The following is a 21,026-nucleotide window of genomic DNA, read 5'->3' as shown; positions in this document are numbered from 1 at the left end:
TCCGACAATTTTCTGTGACTCAGAATGCCTGAGTCAGAGGTGTCTTTGTATGTAATAGTCTTCAGCAGATTTTTCTTCCATTAATTTATTTGGTTATTTTTGAAGTTGACTACATTTTAAGCATTTGCAACATCCTGTGGCACACAGCTTCTCTCTCTAATGGCCTGTTTGGGTGCAAAATCATTTCCTTTGGTTTGTTTTAGTTCAGGTTTGTTCAGCTCTTTAGTCGGCTGAATATGAGCCAGCAGTGTGCAGCAGTGTGACAAGGATTGGTCATCATCTCCTCCAACGTGAGGATAAAGGCATCAAAAAAGCTAGCAGGTGGCAGGATCAAAAGAGAATCACAGAATTTCTAGGTTGGAAGAGACCTCAAGATCATCGAGTTCAACCTCTGTCCTAACACTAACAGTCCCCACTAAACCATATCCCTAAGCTCTACATCTAAACGTCTTTTAAAGACTTCCAGGGATGGTGACTCCGCCACTTCCCTGGGCAGCCTGTTCCAATGTCTAACAACCCTTTCGGTAAAGAAGTTCTTCCTAACATCCAACCTAAAACTCCCCTGGCGCAACTTTTGCCCATTCCCCCTCGTCCTGTCACCAGGCACGTGGGAGAACAGGCCAACCCCCACCTCACTACAGCCTCCTTTAAGGTATCTCTAGAGAGCGATAAGAGAGAGCGATAAGGTCGCCCCTGAGCCTCCTTTTCTCCAGACTGAACAAGCCCAGCTCCCTCAGCCGCTCCTCATAAGACTTGTTCTCCAGGCCCCTCACCAGCTTCGTCGCCCTTCTCTGGACTCGCTCAAGCACCTCGATGTCCTTCTTGTAGCGAGGGGCCCAAAACTGAACACAGTACTCGAGGTGCGGCCTCACCAGAGCCGAGTACAGGGGGGCGATCACCTCCCTAGACCTGCTGGTCACACTGTTTCTGATACAAGCCAGGATGCCGTTGGCCTTCTTGGCCACCTGAGCACACTGCTGGCTCACATTCAGCCGACTATCAACCACCACTCCCAGGTCCTTCTCTGCCTGGCAGCTCTCCAACCACTCATCTCCCAGCCTGTAGCTCTGCTTGGGGTTATTGCGCCCCAGGTGGAGGGCCCGGCACTTGGCCTTTTTGAACTTCATGCAGTTGACCTCAGCCCATCGGTCCAGCCTATCCAGATCCTCCTGCAGAGCCTTCCTACCCTCGAGCAGATCGACACATGCACCTAACTTGGTGACATCTGCAAACTTACTGAGGGTGCACTCAATGCCCTCGTCCAGATCATCGATGAAGATATTAAAGAGGACCGGCCTCAGCACCGAGCCCTGGGGGACACCACTAGTGACCGGCCTGCAACTGGATTTGACTCCATTCACCACAACTCTTTGGGCCCGGCTATCCAGCCACTTTCTAACCCAACGAAGCGTACACCAGTCCAAGCCAAGAGCAGCCAGTTTCTTGAGGAGGATGCTGTGGGAAACGGTGTCAAAAGCCTTGCTGAAGTCAAGGTAGACCACATCCACAGCCTTTCCCTCATCCACCCAGCGTGTCACTTTGTCATAGAAGGAGATCAGGTTCGTCAAGCAGGACCTGCCTTTCATAAACCCATGCTGACTGGGCCTGATTGCCTGCTTGCCCTGCAAGTGCCGCGTGATGACACTCAAGATAATCTGCTCCATGAGCTTCCCTGGCACTGAGGTCAAACTGACAGGCCTATAGTTCCCCGGGTCTGCCCTCCGGCCCTTCTTGTAGATGGGTCTCACATATGCTAGCTCCAGATGAGCTTTGGTCTTTCTAATTTTGTCCCTGCACAGCCTTGCAACATCCTTATAGTCCTCCCTAGTGGCCTGCCCTCTTTTCCAAAGATTTTAAACCCTCTTTTTTTCTCCTAAGCTCAAGCCACAACTCTCTGTTCAGCCAGGCTGGTCTTCTTCCCCGCCGGCTCGTCTTTGGGCACGTGGGGACAGACCGCTCCTGAACCATTAAGATTTCCCTCTTGAAGAGCGCCCAGTCTTCCTGGACTCCTCTGCCCTTCAGAACTACCTCCCAAGGGACTCTACCAACCAGTGTCCTCAGCAGCACAAAGTCAGCCCTCCGGAAGTCCAATACAGCGGTTTTACTGGTCCCCTTCCTGGCCTTGCCAAGAATATAGAACTCCACCATTTCGTGGTCACTCTGCCCAAGACAGCTTCCGACCACCACATCCTCCACCAGTCCTTCTCTGTTTGTGAAGAGAAGGTCTAGCAGGGCGCCACCCCTGGTAGGCTCACTAACCAGCTGCGTCAGGAAGCTATCTTCCATGCTCTCCAGAAACCTCCTAGACTGCTTTCTCTGGGCTGTGTTGTGCTTCCAGGATATGTCAGGGAAGTTGAAGTCCCCCATGAGAACAAGTGCCGACAATTTTGCAACTTCTGTCAGCTTCCTGGATGGGTCTTTAAATACCCTGACAACCTGAATCTAGCTGGACCTGAGTTTTGGAGCTGTTTCTGCAAAGGCACCAGCTTAAAGGGAACATTTCCCCTGCTCCAATAACTCACTTGTAGGCTTCAACCAGCCCAGCTGCACTTGCTTACCCCAGCCTTACAGGAGTTTCCCTACGCAACCTGGGCTCTGCAGTTTTGCCTTGTGCACTCTGCAGATTACATGCAGGATGCCCACCCTGACAAATTGTGAAGTAGTGCTCCCCTGGCTGCTCTGAGCTTGTCCTACCCGGGAGCATACTGGAAATGGTGCCTGTGGCCTGGCTCCTTTGGGAAACAAAGCTATTTTCTGGGTGTGTTGAAAACTTCAGGCATAGTATTTTTGCAGTAACAGTTTGGTCAGAAATCCTTGTGCCAGAAGCCATGCACAGTTCCTGCTGAACCACCTGAGACATCACTTGGTAGGACAGGGCTGTTAACACCCAACCATGGAGAGCCCATCCATGTGGACAGAGCAAACCATCTCTGCTGTCTGCCAGGAAGATCAGAGGGGGGCCCTAGATCACTCCTTGGCCTTGTTTCTGGCACTGTGGGGACCAAGCTGCTCGAGTGCAAATGTTACAGTGCCTCCTGCTCCAGGCTGGGTTGAAAACTGCCGTGGGCTGACTTTTGCAAGGAATGGTTGGCCATTTTGCCTGGAAGCTAGGAACTGACGGAGAGCTGCAAACACTGTCCTGAGTGCATTAGCAGGATGTACTAGGAGGAAAAAAAGAAATGTGAGAAAAACACCAAAAGTCCTGTTCTGAAAGAATTTTGGAGATGAACAAAGCTCCTGGGGGATGTAAACAGAGGGCTGGAGCCAACCTGAGGCTGCCCCCATCCCCTGATGACCTGTGGTATTAGGACTGCTGCAGTGATGTGACTGGAGGTGTTTTGTTGCAAACTGTATGTAAGCTCATGAAAATTATAGGGCATGTGGGGGCTCTCCTCATTTAAAGGTTGGATGTGGTGCTTAGGGACATGGCTTAGCGGTGATATTGGGCGTAGGGAGATGGTTGGAACAGATGATCCTGGAGAACTTTTCTAACCTTTCTGATTCTGTTATTCTATAGTTTGACTCTGTGGTTCCCCTAGCTAAGTGGCTGTGGTGTCTCATGACCAGACCACAAAATCCCCACAGCTCTGCCCTCAACTCCGTTCCCTCTGCAGCCACCCTGTTCTGTGACACCTCAAACACACACCCCGCAGCGCCAGCCCTGCCCGAGGCCTGGAGCACAGAGCCACACGGCCCCACAGGCTAGGTGCTGCCTGTGTCAAGGTCAAAACCCCAAACGGCCCCATTTTGCACCCCCAATCCCCTTTAACACTGCCCCCCAGCCGTACCGCCAAGAGCGCACAACCGCTGCACCTCCCCAGCACAACCTGCCACAAAGCAATGAAGAGCTACCCCTCCCTCTCAAACTTGCCAGGGGCGGAGTGGGAGGAGGAGGCGGCCAATCGGGAGCCCGAAGCAGTGCGTGCGGACCAATGGGCGGGCGGTAGGCGGCCACTAAGCGGGATGGGCTGCGCCATGGGGACGACAGGGAGAAGGAGGCGGTGGCCGTTATGGTGGTGAGGGCTTGTGCTCTTTCCTCCTCGCAGGGTTTAAGGAGCCTGCGCAGGGTTCGCAGCCCCCTTGGGCAGGAAGAGGCCGGTCCCGGTGGGTAGGCTGAGCAGCGAGGAACTGAACTGCCTTAAGGAGACAGAGGATCTTTTCCACTCCAGCCTGCTCCGCCTGTCGATGAGCCCCATCTGTGCTTAAGGCCTGGGGGGCGGGGGGGGGGGGGGGGTTGGCGTCAGGCTGTGAACAGGCTGCGGAGCTCTCCTAGTGTGTCCCCTGTGGGAGCTGGGCTGGCGGACGGTGGGCATGGTGTGGGGACAAAGTGCAGGCTTCACAAGACTTACTTACCACATTATGGGATCTCAGCTGTAGTTGTTATTGCTACCCCACCCTGAGCTTTTTGCTTCATTTATTGCTTTAAAATCGAACATTTCTAGCAGGTGTTTGTAGTGTGTTGGAAGTGTGAGTGCCGCATCTTGCTGTGTGGTGATTTATTGCTTATCAGGGTTGGGGATAACACCACCATGTGTACCTGGTTGCTGCAAATCTTCTGAGTGGGACAGGAGGGTTTTTGTGTTTCAGGAAAACAAGCAGCCTGTGTTAGGAGGGGGTGATAAATAAATAGTACCTGGTGGCCCTCACATCTGTGGGTTTTATCAGGAGCAGCTCTGATTTCCTGGCTGCTTCCTAGTTTTGGTAGCAGGATCCTTAGGATCTCATTCACAATGTGAACCTGCAAGGTTACTTCTTGAAGCTGGCACTTTGTCATGCAAAAACCTTTCTAAGAGTAAAGCCTATGGGTGTCATACCACTTTTTTCATGGCTGGAACTCACACGGAAGTCAGTGGAATGGAGCTGAATTCCATCTAGCACCTCACAGGAGAGGGTAGGAGCTACTGCAGGGGACTGAAAGTTCTCTCAGCTCTGAGATACATTTTTGCAGAGACACAGGCATTGCCCAGCTCACTTTCTGTCTTCTTTACCTGGCTTGCCATCAGTGGTGCAGTTTTAGTATTGTAGCTGCTCTTCATGGTTCCCTTTCCCCTGCAGATTGAAGAACTTCTGAAGGAGGTTATGCTGAAGGAGATGAAGAAGAAGATCGATGCCTTCCTCCATGAAATTAACAGCTTGCTGAGTGCCATCCCGGAGACCATCAGGAAGTGATGTAGGTCCCAGGGGGCTGGAGGAGGCAGGAAGGACCATATGTGAGGGACCTTGTGTGGAGCAGGCTCTGCTGATGACAGAGCCAGTTCCCCGTGGGAACCTCTCTTAGGCACTATTTTTTTCTGTTGCTTGCTTTACATTGGAGGGGTCTTGAAGTTCTGGGTGTGGGTGCCTGCCAGCTCAGGGCAGCGCTGTGTGGGAAGAGGGATCTTGTTCTGTGCCCATCTGCTCTTGGTGATGCTTACAGCCTTTATTTCTCCTGCCTGTCCCCAGCTCACCAACCAGACGTGGCTCCCTGGGGATGTGAAGGTGCTGTTCCTGCAGGTGCCTTTTGGTGTGAAGGGCAAGTTCAGCTTCCTGCCCCCAGCCCAGCTGAGCATGGTGGGCAGCTACCTGCTAGGCACCTGCGTTAAGCACGAGATCAACACGGATGTGGCCATGATGGTGCCATCACAGAATCACAGAACTATAGGGGTTGGAAGGGACCTCAAAAGATCATTGGGTCCAACCTCCCTGCCAAAACAGGTTACTCAGAGCAGTGTGCCCAGGTAGGTGTCCAGACAGGCCTTGAATACCTCCAGAGAAGGAGACTCCACAACCTCCCTGGGCAGCCTGTTCCAGTGCTCTGTCACCCTCACCGTGAAGAAGTTCTTTCGCATGTCAGTGCGGAACTTCCTGTGCTCTAACTTGCAGCCATTGCCCCTTGTACTATCCCCACAAACCACTGAGAAGAGGTTGGCTACATCCTTCTGTCCCCCATCCCTCAGATATTTATATACACTGAGGAGATCCCCTCTGTCTTCTCCAGGCTGGACAGACCCAGTTCTCTCAGCCTTTCCTCATAGGGAAGATGCTCCAGGCCCTGTATCATCTTTGTGGCCCTAAGATGATGGGTGAGTCTGGCTGTGCCTGAGCTGAGCCCCATCTCCTGTCCCCTGTGGTCCTGCCCCTGTCCTCAATTCTGGACACAAACACAGCATGGCAACTTCTGTGAGGAGCTGGGGAGTGAGACATCAGTGCTGATGCTGGTTCAGAGATTTTAGTGGCTTTGGTTTTAGCTCCTCGTTATGATCTCCATGCCCTCTCCCTGGGCTGAACCTCCTCTATGTTGCTAGGAAAGTAGAATGTTGTCTTGCTTTGAATGCCATTGTATTTCTGCCCCTACTGCCAAGTCTGTGTTAGAGGGAGGCTGATGTTTGCAAGCTGTTATCGGCTTAGAGCTGCCTCCTCTTGCTGTTCAGTGTGTCTCTGATGGGTTTTGAGAAGATACAGTGTCCTGTTAGGCTGTGCAGTTTGGTTCTGTGATCCTAGAGCCTGGTGAACCAGCAAGGCGGTGTTCCTCAGTTCCTCGCTGACCTGGAGCTCCCTCAGGCTGTAGCTGTATGTCAGAGATGGGGGGAGCTGTGGGTGTGGTGCCTTGGGCTTAACCAGGCTCTGCCTGCAGGAGAGCTGAGATTCCCCTGTCCCTCCCCTTGCAGGAAGTCTTCCAGGACAAAGACAACCTGAACCAGTGCTACCATTGCAAGAGAGCTGTGTACCTGGCCCACATTGCCCACCACTTCTTCAAGGAGAAGCTCTTTAGCAGCATGAAGTTTCTCTATGTGGAGAGCAACCATCTCAAGCCCATCCTGCTCCTCAGGCCCCAAGGTAGAGCCTTCACCTTCCTCCAGCAGAGGGATCAGTTTGGGGCTGTCCTTGCAATTGGTGGTAAATGTTGGAGCTTTGCTCCCAGTTCTCCCTCTCCTCATCCTGATTAAGGAGGTATTGGGGAGGCATTGGGGAGGCAAGGACAATCCCCAGACATGGACTGTATATCTCGAAACAAGACACTGGAACTCATGATAAGGAAGCGGCAGACGGACAGAGAAACAAATGTAAGGACTATAAATCTCAAAATTGGACATTGGAATTCATTATAAAGATACAACAAACGGAAGAATTGGCAACAACCAGCTCTCGCAATTAAGAAACATGCCAATTCAGCAGATTCCTGACCAAAGGTGAAAAGTACACTGTGAGGAAGACTCGGGGTCTTCCTCCCAAAGACCCCTGCCCACGTCCCAAAGACCCCTGCCCACAATTCTTGGAAGGCTCTACGCAGGCGCAAGGTGCCAAAAGGCTAATTAGCATGAGAAGCGAGGGAAGGCGGGGATAGGTAATGCATATGTATAGGTGCTTGTAGAATATTGATAGATTGATTGTATAAATTCAAGACTGCTTTCCGCTTTGGGTATGCACGATAGGTGGAGAGATCCCCCGTGCATCCAGCGCTGCAATAAAGAATATACCACTTAAAGGAATTTCGGCTTCGATCTTTGAATCAATCTGGCACCCCAGATGGGACTACCTCTCTGCCGGTCTGCAGGACCCGCTGGGGACAGGACTCCCTAGGGTACCCCCGGGATTTCCCGGAGGGACTCCTCGACTCACCGGATCACTGCGGAGGCAGACAAGGACCCCATCATTGTAAGTGAGTATATTCTTTATTCTGGTTTGGTTTTCTGGTAGACCGGTCATCTGGGACTGTCCAGTAAGTCGGAAGGTGATCTTCTGCAGGACAGTGTTTGGTATATACTTTGTGGTAAGCACCATAAGTATATTTGGGGACCTTAAGGAAAGAGCTCGCTTTAAGGTCCATCTGGAATTGTGTTGTCTATTTCGGTTTTCTGACTCATGGAGTATGGTATTTAACTCTGGTTATTGTTACTGCGATTTTGGCTATTTTTCTGGTGGTAATAGTAGGTTCGTGGCATTGTTATAAGAAAGATATCATTACGGTGTTACACAGTTCGGTTTTCTGACTTATCGCATGTGGAATTTGACTCTGACTATTGTTATTGTGATTTTGGCAATATTGCTGGTAATAGTAGCTTTGTGACATCGCTACTGAAAGATATTGCGTGCCTGTAATTTTGTGAGTGATACGTTTTTGTGATACGCTTTTGTAAGTAACACGTGTATTCTGAAAGTGTAAACTGGAAAATGGGGGGCGAGTAAGCAGTGAAATTCCTAAGAAAAGTACGCTGGGTTGTATTTTGAGTCATTGGAAGGATATAGGGGGGGCTCTGGGTGGAAGTGAAAATAAGAAAACCTTGATAAAATATTGTAATCAATGGTGGCCGCTTTATAAGCTGGAATGTGGAGAAAAGTGGCCCCTAAATGGAACTTTAAACTCTAATGTTTTGCTACAGTTAATGTTGGTTTTGAGAAGGAGAACAGGATGAAATGTTGTATACTGATGTTGTTTCAGCATCTTGGTGGGAAAAGGTACGGAATTAAGTTGGCCCCTGACTGAGCCTTTGATGTTGGCATTAGAGAAGTACAGGCTGGAGAAAGATAAAGGAAGTGTTAAAAGGGTTGTTGAAAGTGTTAAAGGTGTTTGAAGTTGAATGAGCAGGGAAAGAGGATGTAGGAATGTTAACAGTTCTGCCTCTGCTCTAGGCAGAGATCTTAAAATCATGGGTGTTAGCCCTTTGGGGCAAATGGATCATGATGGGTCTGAGAGAGAGTTGTTATGGAAACAGAAAAACAGTTAACTCTTAAAACAACCTGAGTTCATGTGCGAGCTCAGATTACCGATGGGACCGCTCAGGGAACTGTGGACAACTGCATTCCCCTGACCGACCCCACTGAGACCCTAATCATCCCTAAAATTATGAACGGCTAAGTAAATACTAAAATCTGGATGAATTGGGAATTGAGAATATGCTTCCAACAAGGTCTAAAAGAAACCCCTATGGAATTTTTGGACCAACTCTGAAATGTAATGAAAATAAATAAATAAATAAATAAAACAAAACGGTTTGGAGCTGGCTTCGGAGGACAAATTGACTAGCCTTTTTCTAGGGTAATCATTGGTCCCTGATTTCAACAGGAATAACGGGGACCTGGGGAATCTACCCTAGCGGATCCTCCACTGATTATAATGAAGCTAGGGGAGGAATGGAAGTGAAATTTCTTATTGATATGGGGCAACGTATTCAGTTCTAAATCAAGCATTAATGCCTTCACAGAATTATTATGTTAGGGTAAAAGGTGTGTTGTGGTTTAACCCGGCTGGCAGCTAAACACCACGCAGCCGTTCGCTCACCTTCCCCCTCCCTCTCTGGGACGGGGGAGAGAAATGGAAAGTGAAGCCCGTGAGTTGAGATAAAGACAGTTTAATAAGACAGGAAAATAATAATAATAATAGTAATAATACAATGATGATAATAGTACCACTACTAATAATGTGTACAAACAAGTGATGCACAATGCAATTGCTCACCACTCGCTGACCGATGCCCAGCCTAACCCCGAGCAGTCCGACCCTCTCCCCCAGCTAGCCACCCCTATATATTGTTTAGCATGACCCCAGATGGGATGGAATACCCCTTTGGCTAGTTTGGGTCACCTGTCCTGGGTCTGTCCCTTCCCAGCTCTTACTGCACCCCCAGCCTGCCTGTTGGCAGGACAGAGCAAGAAGCTGAGATGTCCTTGGCTTGGTGTAAGCACTGCTCTGCAACAATTAAAACATCAGGGTGTTATCAACACTCTTCTCATCCTAAGCCAAAACGTAGCATTCTACCAGCTACTAGGAAGAAAATTAACTCTATTCTAACTGAAACCAGGACAAGGTGTAACCGAAAAGGCTTATTTTTGTGAACCTTTGAAGTACAAGTTAGGGAAACAATGGGGCATACACAGATTTTTATATATGCCTAACTCCTCATGGGCACTCTTAGGTAGAGATTTATTAGAGCAATTAGGAGCAGAAATTGTCATTGAAAAAGGGAAAATGAAATTAAGAATAGGAGAACAACTAATAAATGTGTTAAGCTTGGCACTAATACAAACTGACCCTAAAAGTGAAATACCTTTAGAGATCACAGATCAATATGTCCAGGAGTTTGGGCTACCGAAGTCCCTGGAAGAGCAAAAATGTTACCTTAATTATTAAATTAAAGCCAGGAGAGAAACCTGTTAAGGTTAAGTAATATCCTTTGAGGTTAGAAGATAGGAAAGGAATTAAAGAGATAATTGATAAATTTTTACAGTATGGATTATTGATTGAATGTGAATCAGAATACAATACACCCATATTGCCAATTAAAAAGGCAGATGAAAAAAGCTATAGGTTAGTTCAGGATTTGAGGGCCATAAGTAAAATCACTGAAGACATACACCCTGTGGTAGCAAACCCTTATACGCTATTGACCAAGTTAAGGGACAAGTTGGTCTGGTTTACCGTACTGGATTTAAAGGATGCCTTCTTTTGTTTAACCTTGGCCCCAGAAAGCCGAAACCTCTTTGCCTTTGAATGGGAAAATCCTGACTCAGGACGAAAAGTCCAGTTGACATGGACAGTGCTTCCTCAGGGGTTTAAAAATAGCCCTACGATTTTTGGTAATCAACTTGCAAAGGAACTTGAATCCTGGGAAGCCCCCAATTCTGCAGGGGTCCTGCTGCAATATGTTGATGATCTCTTGATTGCTACCGAAGACAGGGGAAGCTGCATACAGTGGACGGTGAGCCTCCTTAATTTCCTAGGAATGAATGGATACCGGGTTTCACAACAGAAGGCACAATTGGTTCAAACCCACGTGACGTACCTAGGATTTGAGATCTCAGGAGGACAACGTGAATTGGGGACGGAACGCAAGGAAGCAATCTGTCGTACCCCAGAACCACAGACTGTTAAAGAATTACGAACTTTCCTAGGAATGACAGGTTGGTGCAGATTATGGATCAACAATTATGGATTAATTGTAAGGCCTTTGTATGATTTAATTAAAGATAACTGCATAAGACTAATATGGACAGGAGAAGCCCGAGCAGCCTTTAAGAAGCTTAAGATGGAGTTGATGCGAGCCCCAGCTCTTGGTTTACCAGATTTGTCTAAACCCTTTTGGTTATACTCCTATGAAAGACAGGGTATGGCCTTAGGGGTACTAGCACAAAAGTTGGGACCTTACAAAAGGGCAGTGGCTTATTTCTCTAAACAATTGGATGAAGTAAGTAAAGGATGGCCAGGCTGCCTGCGAGCAGTGGCAGCCGTAATTATGAATATACAAGAAGCCCGGAAATTTACAATGGGGCAGAAGATAACAGTGTTTGTCTCGCACACTGTGTCAGCAGTTTTAGAACAAAAGGGGGCTCATTGGTTATCTCCTCAGAGATTTTTGAAATATCAAGCAATATTGGTAGAACAGGACGATGTGGAAATTGTGATAACTAATATTGTGAATCCAGCCTCTTTTCTTAGCGATGCTCCGGCGGAACCTGTGATTCACGATTGCTTAGAAACTATGGAGACTGTGTATTCCAGCCGACCAGACCTTAAGGAGGAGCCCATGGAAGATGCAGAAGAAACTTGGTTCACGGATGGGAGCAGTTTTGTTACACAAGGACAACGTAAAGCTGGATATGCTATAACAACTACTCAGCAGGTAATTGAGTCTAAGCCTTTACCCCCTGGAACATCAGCTCAAAAGGCGGAGAGAGTTGCTCTCACGAGAGCATTGGAACTGGCAGCTGGAAAAAGGGTAAATATTTGGACAGATTCTAAATATGCATTCGGCGTGGTACATGCTCACGGAGCGATTTGGAAAGAACGTGGATTACTGACTGCTCAGGGAAAACAGATAAAACATGCTGAAGAAATTTTAAAATTGTTAGAGGCTGTAAAACAACCAGAAAAAGTGGCTATTATGCATTGCTGAGGGCATCAAAGAGGATCCACCGACTTCGAGATTGGGAACAGATTGGCTGATAAAGAGGCAAGAAGGGCGGCGGAAAGAGGCCAAGTGGAAGTGCTTGCTTTAATACCAGACGGTAAAATTCAGGCATTAGAGAAAGGACAGGCTCCTAAATATTCAAAAGAAGATTTAAAGTTGATCGAGGATCTAAAAGGGAAGCTGAATGTTGATGGGTGGGCTCATTTGAAGGACAACAGGGTTGTTATGCCCTCTAATTTGGTGTGGCCTATGGTTTTGGGGGAACACAATAAAACCCATTGGGGAGCCGATGCCCTGTATAAACTATTAAATCGAGTCTTGGTAGCAAGAAATCTGTATACCACAATAAGGCAGGTAACCCAACAATGTGACACCTGTATGCGTCATAATCCCAATACAGGAAATAGGGTGACATTTGGTGTCATTGGTAAAGGGAACTATCCTGGGCAGCATTGGCAAATTGATTTTTCAGAACTCCCTAGAAAAGGGGGGTATTGTTATTTACTGGTTCTGACTGACATGATTTCAGGAAGGCCTGAAGCCTTTCCCTGTCGAACAAACAAAGCAAGAAGAAGTGGTTAAAGTCTTGTTAAATGAAATAATACCATGCTTTGGGATTCTAGTAGCAATGTCTTCTGATAGAGTTTCACATTTTTGTGTGCAAGTGGTACAACAGATAAGTAAGATTCTAAAGATATTCTAAAGACAACTGCATACTCTTTATAGACCGCAGGCAAGTGGACAGGTAGAAAAAATGAAACATTTAATTAAACAACAAATAGCTAAAATCGGACAAGAATCTAATTTGTCATGACCTCAATCCCTCCCTTTAGCATTACTTAGAATTTGAGTTAAACCTAGAATAAAAGGGAATTTGAGTCCCTTTGAAATCTTATATGGAAGGCCGTATCCATTTCTATTTAGTGGAGAGGATCGAACGCAGTTAGGATTAGAATATTTATATGCATATATAACTGAACTTCAGAAATAATTAAATAAAGTACATAAATTTGTTCTCAAGACCTGGGCTAGACGGTTGGATCAACCAATCCACCCTTTTAAGCTCAGGGATTATATATATAAAGACTTTTTCAGGACAACCCCTAGAGGAAAAACGGAAGGAAAGTGGACGGGACCATACCAGGTATTACTGACAACACACACTGCCATTAAGATTAAGGAGCAAGCAGCTTGGATCCACGATTCAAGGGTGAAGAAGGCCCTGGCGAGGATATGGACCACCACTCCAATTGGACCAACAAAATTATGGTTTTCCAGATCCTAATGATTGCAGGGGTGTGGTTCTCAGGTTTGGGGTGGGCAGTTTGGGATGAGAACTTACACCTGTCCCTGATACAAACAATTTCTCAAGTAATTAATAAGACAAACTGCTGGGTATGCACCCACCTGCCACAGCATGGGAATAAGGGTGTATCGTTAATCAGGATTCCCTTGCCTGCAAACTTACCTTGGACTAATTGGTGGGAAAACACATCTTGGGGTCGAAAATATGAAGAAGTTTTGGAACTAGAAGTGAGTAGCTTTGTGCCGTTGGAATCTTACTATGTATGTGTACAAAGGTGTAACCCACCTAGGGGTATGGGAAAACAGGATTGTATAAATACGGATACTACTTATGTGGGAAATCAGACATCTTGTAATCGAACAATTGATATTAGTACGACTAGCGGCTGGGCAAATTCAACCAGCTGGCCGGTTCCAGAAGGAAAAGGGTGGTATTGGCTATGCAATGATACAGCCCGGAAGGTCTTGCCCGAGAATTGGAAGGGAACTTGCACTCTTGGAGCAGTAGTCCCCAATTTGACCATACATGATGTAGCGCCTCGAGGTTATTTGAGAAATCATATCCGGAGAATTAGACGAAAAATTAACAATCCATTGATAGAGAGAGACACCGCTTTTCATAGTTTTGTTCGATGGTTTATCCCATGGTTAGGAGTGAGTGAATTGGAAAAGGCGATAGTTAATATTTCTGCAATTATAGAGAAGTTAGAAAACAAAACTCTGGATGCTATAAAGGCTCAACAAGAAGAGATATCTAGTTTATCACAGGTAGTATTACAAAATCGGATGGCCCTAGACTTGTTACTGGCCGCTCAAGGGGGAGTCTGTACAGTAATAAACACAAGTTGTTGTGTGTATGTAGATCAGAGTGCAAGGATCTCTACCGACCTGGAAGAAATATGGAAGCAGACAAGGGTCCTACATGAGATCAGTAAAGATGATCTTTCATGGAGTTTTAGTGAAATATGGAATAAGTTAACCTCCTGGTTGCCCAATTTCCAATGTTTGAAACAAGTGTTCATTGCTCTATAACATTAGTAGTGTTAGGAATATTTGTGTGCGTGTTGTTTAGATGCCTGCTTTGTTGTGTTACTGTAAATAATGAAAGTATCTGATGCAAAAGAATTTGCATGGGAAAAGAAAAGGGGGGATTGATTAAGGAGGTATTGGGGAGGCATTGGGGAGGCAAGGACAATCCCCAGACATGGACTGTATATCTCGAAACAAGACACTGGAACTCATGATAAGGAAGCGGCAGTCGGACAGAGAAACAAACGTAAGGACTATAAATCTCAAAATTGGACATTGGAATTCATTATAAAGATACAACAAACGGAAGAATTGGCAACAACCAGCTCTCGCAATTAAGAAACGTGCCAATTCAGCGGATTCCTGACCAAAGGTGAAAAGTACACTGTGAGGAAGACTCGGGGTCTTCCTCCCAAAGACCCCTGCCCACAATTCTTGGGAGGCTCTACGCAGGCGCAAGGTGCCAAAAGGCTAATTAGCATGAGAAGCGAGGGAAGGCGGGGATAGGTAATGCATATGTATAGGCGCTTGTAGAATATTGATAGATTGATTGTATAAATTCAAGACTGCTTTCTGCTTTGGGTATGCACGATAGGTGGAGAGATCCCCCGTGCATCCAGCGCTGCAATAAAGAATATACCACTTAAAGGAATTTCGGCTTCGATCTTTGAATCAATCCCTCACCCATCCTCATCCTTGATGTCTCTTCCCCTCCTAGGCTTCTTGAGCCTCCCTCTGCAGGTTGGCTGGGCTCTGCAGGGAACAAAGCAGGCCCTACAGAAACGTGGCTCTGTGTGGTACTGTCCTTCCTGTCCAACCTCCTCACCCCTGCTCCCTGTTATCATCTTCCCCCCTTTTTCGTGCTTACAGGCAAGGATGAGAAGCTGGTTACTGTTTGACTTCACACCTGTCCTGCCCCGGTTTCTTCAAGCTGAGCCGCTTCCAAACAAGCTAGAACAATGTTTGGAGAGCCTGGTTCATGAAGCAGAGTGCCCCCAAAGAAGGTAGGGCCTGGGCTGGGGGAACACGAGGCTGCTTGTTGCACCTGGAGCTGGGCTCGCTGCAGCCCTTTTCTGTGAGTGGGAGGTTTGTGATTGGATCCAACATGTCGGTTGCCTCCTTGCACAGGAGCCCCTGAGCCACCCACCCCACACTACAACAACTCCATCCTCTGTGACATGGTGCTGCTGTCCCACCTGCAGTTCTTGTCCACTGCCTCCACTGGCTTCCCGGGCATGAAGGATTGGAATCGCCCTTCTCAAACCTCAAAGTGTGGCTGAACCAGAGTCTCTGCATGAAGCCTGAACAGAGTAGAGGAAAGGGCGGGGGAGGGGTATGGCTCTTCTCCCTCTGTTGCTGAGCCCCTGTGGGCAGGATGAACAGGAGGGGATGTGGTAGCAGAACATGTTGTAGAGGGGAGGGTAGATCCCAGCACCTTGTTGCAGCCCTGTTTGACATAGCTGAGGACACAGTGGCATTGGCAAATGGCTATACCACCCTCACCAGTGGGGGAGACACAGGTGGCAGCATGACTTGTTCCTTCCTGTTTGCCCACAGCCACCACTGACCTGAGTGTGATGGGGATCAGCCTCATGAAGGATGTGGATGCCTACCTGGTGAGCAATAGCAGTGCTGCCAGCACTGCTATGGCAGGGAAGTGCCTGCTGTGGAATGGCAGCAAGGTGATGGTTAGTGCTCTGGTGTCTGTGCTGTGGCTCTGTAGGCTTTCTCTGCTCTTCCAGCCTGCGCTGTCTGACTTCCACCAGGCAAAGTAGTCTTTGTGGATCCCTCCGGGCTGGTGAACCTCTGCGTGGGTATGACTGTTAGCAAATACCACCAGGTACCAGCAGGTTGTCAGGGCATCCTAGGATGCTGCCTTAGAGAGCAGAGGCATGCAGAATGGTTGGGTGTCTGAGAGGAGGCTGTTGGATGTGAGGAGGGGGGGTTCAGGTCTGCATTTCAAGCTTTTAATGCCTCTCCTTGGCTCTGAATCTTAGGAGTTCATTTTAAGACTTGGATTTACCTATTGGATGGTGGAAGAAAGTTGTTTTCCTGTGTGTGGGTACCTTCAGGTGAAGCCAAACAGCTGTTTAGCAGGGAAAAAGTTTTGGAACAGAAAAATCCACTTTGATGGCAGGGACATCAAGGGGGGGGGTGTTTAGCCAGCAGCATAGTGTGTAGTCAAGTGACAGATGAGGGTGGAGGTTGTCTCACCTCAGTGTCTGCTGGGGACCATAGAGCTGGGGTTCACTGGGGGACACTGGTGACAGCTGTTGGAGGGATTTGCTTTGCCCCTCCCTTCCTGTTCATGCTCCTGTGTTGTCTCCTTGCTCAGGTCCAGTTGGAAGCCAAGTGCTCCATGGAAATTCTGGATGACAGGATGGTGGATGGCTTCCAGGCGTTGCTCATGACCCTGAAGCCCATGCTCAGAACCTTTGACCATGTCTTCCATTGAGTCTGCTTGTGCTGGTGGGGTGGTGCTGAGTGAGCCTCTTTGGGGAGGAGCGGGCTGTTTCTAGTTTCTGACCAGAGTGGATTTAGACCTGTTTAGTGGGAGATGGCTCTGCTAGCTCTGGGATAGATGTTGGTGTCTCTTCCATTTGGCCCTTCCACTTTTACTGTCTAGATTGCCACCCTCCTCCTGGGAAGCTGTGCTTTGGCCTGAGATGCTAAAGTGCAGTGTTTCTTCTTGTAGCCCTCATCTTGGGCAAGGACCCTCTGCTCCTTCACTTTACCCATCCTCTAGCATCTCTCTCGCAGAAGGGATTTGGTGAAGGAGGCAGAGGTGTGTGACTGGCTTTTTTCCTCCTGTAGCCTGAAGCATGTCTCCAAGCTACAAAGTGCCTGCAAGAAGATGGAGCTGCTGAACAAGCTGATGGATTGCAGTGGGAACTATGTGGCTGCAGCCTTTCCCTTCATCATCTCGCTGCTGGCCCACAGGCTGGCTGGAAGAGCGCTGCTTATGGCACACTCCTCTCAGACCCCTGAGGTAACACAGTGGGCAGTGACACTAGATCCTTTGCTGCTTGTGGGGTCTTGTACATCCCTTGTGGCACTGCTGGGTGCAGGGAGTTTTTTTTTTTTTTACTCACAGGGGAGGAGATGTGCCTGTCCCCTTTGTGTAGGAAGGTAGGACCTGGGGCATGAGGTGTGGCTGGGAGGCTTGGTCTAGGTGGAAGTTGTGGCCCAGCAGTAGGGCAAGGTGAAGGCAAGCAGGTTTCTCACCAGGAGACCTGTTAAGACCTTTCCTGTCTGTGCCCATCTGGGCATCTGAGAGCATATCCTGTGTAGCAGGAAGCTTACCTATCCCAGCAGACACTGCTCTAGCAATGTCATCTCTCCATGTACTTCATATTTTGTTTCTTCTCAGTGGCCAATTGATGCTGAATCCCCAAAGCACAAGGATGTTGGGTCCCTGATATTTGGGCTCCTGTTTGTTCCTGAGTTTGCTGCCAGCACACTGGAGAAGGGACTGCAAGCTGATTGCTCTGAGATGAGGGGAGTTCCCCTTGTGGGGTGGTGTTGGTTGGGGACACTAGTGGTTTTGGGGATGCCATGTGTGATGCTGGGTGCCTGCTATGGACAAACCGTTACAGGTCAAGGATGAAGGCACTGCTGAGCTGCTGGTGCTGGCTGTGAGATGTTGATGACATGACATCCTGGCCCCTGGGATGCCCCTCTGTCTGGGAAGGGTGATGGCCTGTTGAGGGATTTTTGAAACAGCAAGGAGGCCATGACTTGCTGCAGCTGAGCAAACCAAGCTATCAGGACAACTACAAGTAGTTGCCATAATGATGTTCCTTATTGCCCGAGTGAGGAATTAAAAAATACTGTTGCAAGCAGCTGGCACTTCCTTCAAGGACAAGGTCTACATGACTGCTACCACAAGGGGGTTGTTTTCTTGCAGTTGTTTGTCTGAGTGCTTTCAACCAATAATCTTGTGTTAGATGCTCTCTGCCCCTGCTAGATTGCTGTAAGAATCAGGCTATTCGAATAATAAAGAGAGAATGATCTGACTGTATTGGGGTATGTCATGACTTCAGTTGTTCTTCCTGCAACAAGTGGGGCCTGAGACATGGGACATTGGTGATCGAGCCGGACCTCAAAACTTCTATGGGAGAACAGAGGAGTCGGTGAAGACAACGGAAGAGTAGCGCTGTGAGCCCAGAAGAGTGGTGGGAGGTAGGAGATCTCTTATGGGATAAAGCCATCTCAAGTGGAAAGCTGGATAAAGAAGTAAGTGGAACATGGCGGACAGCAATTAATGCGCTGTGTGGTATGAAAGCTGAGCAGCAGGAGGTGATGGCGGTGGTGTCAGCTCTAGCAGTACCGTGTGGGACTGACAGAATGCCTAGGGCAAAGCGCCACCAGTCCCACCGCCCACCCTGCTGTCAGCTCTGGGCACCCGCCCACCTGCCCTGCCGCTGGCTGCTGCATTTCTCTGGTTTGAGCGCCCGCCCGCATCGGGTTGCTCTGTCATATTCTGCCTGCTGCTGCGCCCGGGCCTGTCGCCCCGCGGGCCCCACTCGATGCCGCCGCTGCTTTCCCCCAGCCCCCTCCCCCCCCTCAGCCCGTCGGCCCCTCTGCTGGCGCTGCGGGCTGTCGCTGGCAGCTCAGCCAAGGATGTGGGTGGATCACCTGAAAAGGCGGCCACAGATCTCAGCAGTGAAAACAAGAAACTCAATAAATCCCAGCAGCTAAAAAAAAAGTTTTCAAAGAGTGTGGTGCTGAAGGGGTTTCATTCCATGTTGGAATTTCATTAGTATTTCTAGGAATCTTCTACCTAACTGCACCAAGTGGTGTGGGAATGACTGTAATGTATTGCTGTTAGGATGACCAAGTACTTTGTTTGTTTTGCCAAGGATAATTGATGCCGATTATAATGGACAAAAAAAAAAATAAGATGCGGGATACAATATTGTATCAGACCTGCAGTATGTTGAGCAGGACCAGTTTGGGTGCCAAGCCGATTTGCGAAGGCCGCCCAAGATGTCTCAAGGGATAGGGAAATTACTGATGGTGATTCTAATACTGCCAGCAGGGCTTGCACTTGTGACCAAGATTGCAGATTCCATGGCAGCTCAGGGATAGGGCCTGGCAAGGTATCCCTGCAAATGCTACTGGAGGTCCACGTTACTTAGGTAAACTTACTATATTTGCTCCTAGCTTGTCACAGTTGTGGGAGATCACCAGACATAAACAGGCATTGCTCACACCGGACTGCAATGATAATGTTGAATTGCTTGGTGTTGCAGCTAGAGCAGCATTGGTAAGTTTAGTGCCAGAAGTGGCATCTGTGGCCACACTTAATAATTTAGAAAAATTGGCATGCTGGGCCGAGAAGCAAGCCCATGCCACGACAGAGATACTTGAGATGTTACCAGATCAAAATAGTCTGCGACATGTGCTTTTACAGGATCGAGCTGCTATTGACTTCTTGCTTTTGGCTCAAGGGCATGGGTGTGAGGACTTTGAGGGAATGTGCTGTTTAAACCTTTCTGATCATAGTGAGTCAATTCACAAATCCATTACTTTCCTGAAGGAGCACATGGGAAGGATTCTACATGATATTAGTCCTTTTGATCAATAGCTCACTGATTTGTTTGGGACAATGCATAGATGGTTACTGGGACTAATCAAAGAGGGATTAAAGATTCTGTTTGTTGTGGTGTTAATCATCATTGCGTGTTGTGTTGTAATAAACGTGGTTAAAGGGTTACTTGCAAAACTGTTACATCAGACTTAGATTGCTCAAAAAAGAAAAAGGGGGAATTGTTGAGGAATTCTTGAAACAGCAAAGATCATAGAATCATAGAATATCCTGAGTTGGAAGGGACCCTTAAGGATCATCAAGTCCAACTCTTGACACCGCACAGGTCTACCCAAAAGTTCAGACCATGTGACTAAGTGCACAGTCCAATCTCTTCTTAAATTCAGACAGGCTCGGTGCAGTGACCACTTCCCTGGGGAGCCTGTTCCAGTGTGCAACCACCCTCTCTGTGAAGAACCCCCTCCTTATGTCAAGCCTAAACTTCCCCTGCCTCAGCTTAACCCCGTTCCCGCGGGTCCTGTCACTGGTGTTAATGGAGAAAAGGTCTCCTGCCTCTCGACACCCCCTTACGAGGAAGTTGTAGACTGCGATGAGGTCTCCCCTCAGCCTCCTCTTCTCCAGGCTGAACAGGCCCAGTGCCCTCAGCCGTTCCTCGTACGTCTTCCCCTCCAGGCCTTTCACCATCTTCGTAGCCCTCCTCTGGACACTCTCCAACAGTTTCATATCCTTTTTATACTGTGGTGCCCAGAACTACACACAGTACTCAAGCGCAGAGTAGAGCGGGACAATCACCTCCCTCGACCTACTAGCAATGCCGTGCTTGATGCACCCCAGGACACGGTTGGCCCTCCTGGCTGCCAGGGCACACTGCTGGCTCATATTCAACTTGCTGTCTACCACGACCCCCAGATCCCTCTCTTCTAGGCTGCTCTCCAGCGTCTCATCGCCCAGTCTGTACGTGCAGCCAGGGTTTCCCCGTCCCAGGTGCAGGACCCGGCACTTGCTCTTATTGAACTTCATGCAGTTGGTGATCGCCCAGCTCTCCAACCTATCCAGATCCCTCTGCAAGGCCTTTCCACCCTCAACAGAGTCCACAACTCCTCCAAGTTTGGTGTCATCAGCAAACTTGCTCAAAATACCTTCTATTCCTACATCCAGATCGTTTATAAAAATATTGAAAAGTACCGGTCCTAAAATGGAGCCTTGAGGGACCCCACTAGTGACCGCCCGCCAGCCTGACGCAGCCCCATTTACCA

At 48.4% G+C, this 21,026-nt stretch overlaps 1 pseudogene; it reads left to right on the top strand.

The window, feature by feature from the left end:
* The first annotated feature begins 3,840 nt into the window (after window positions 1-3,840).
* LOC137846938 (nucleolar protein 6-like) overlaps window positions 3,841-21,026 on the top strand; it is a 41,483-nt pseudogene continuing 24,297 nt past the window's right edge.

This window comes from Anas acuta, chromosome W (assembly GCF_963932015.1).
Source record: "Anas acuta chromosome W, bAnaAcu1.1, whole genome shotgun sequence".
NCBI classification, from domain to species: domain Eukaryota; kingdom Metazoa; phylum Chordata; class Aves; order Anseriformes; family Anatidae; genus Anas; species Anas acuta.
Note: the sequence above shows the minus strand (reverse complement) of the source record. Positions and strands in the feature narration are given on the sequence as shown.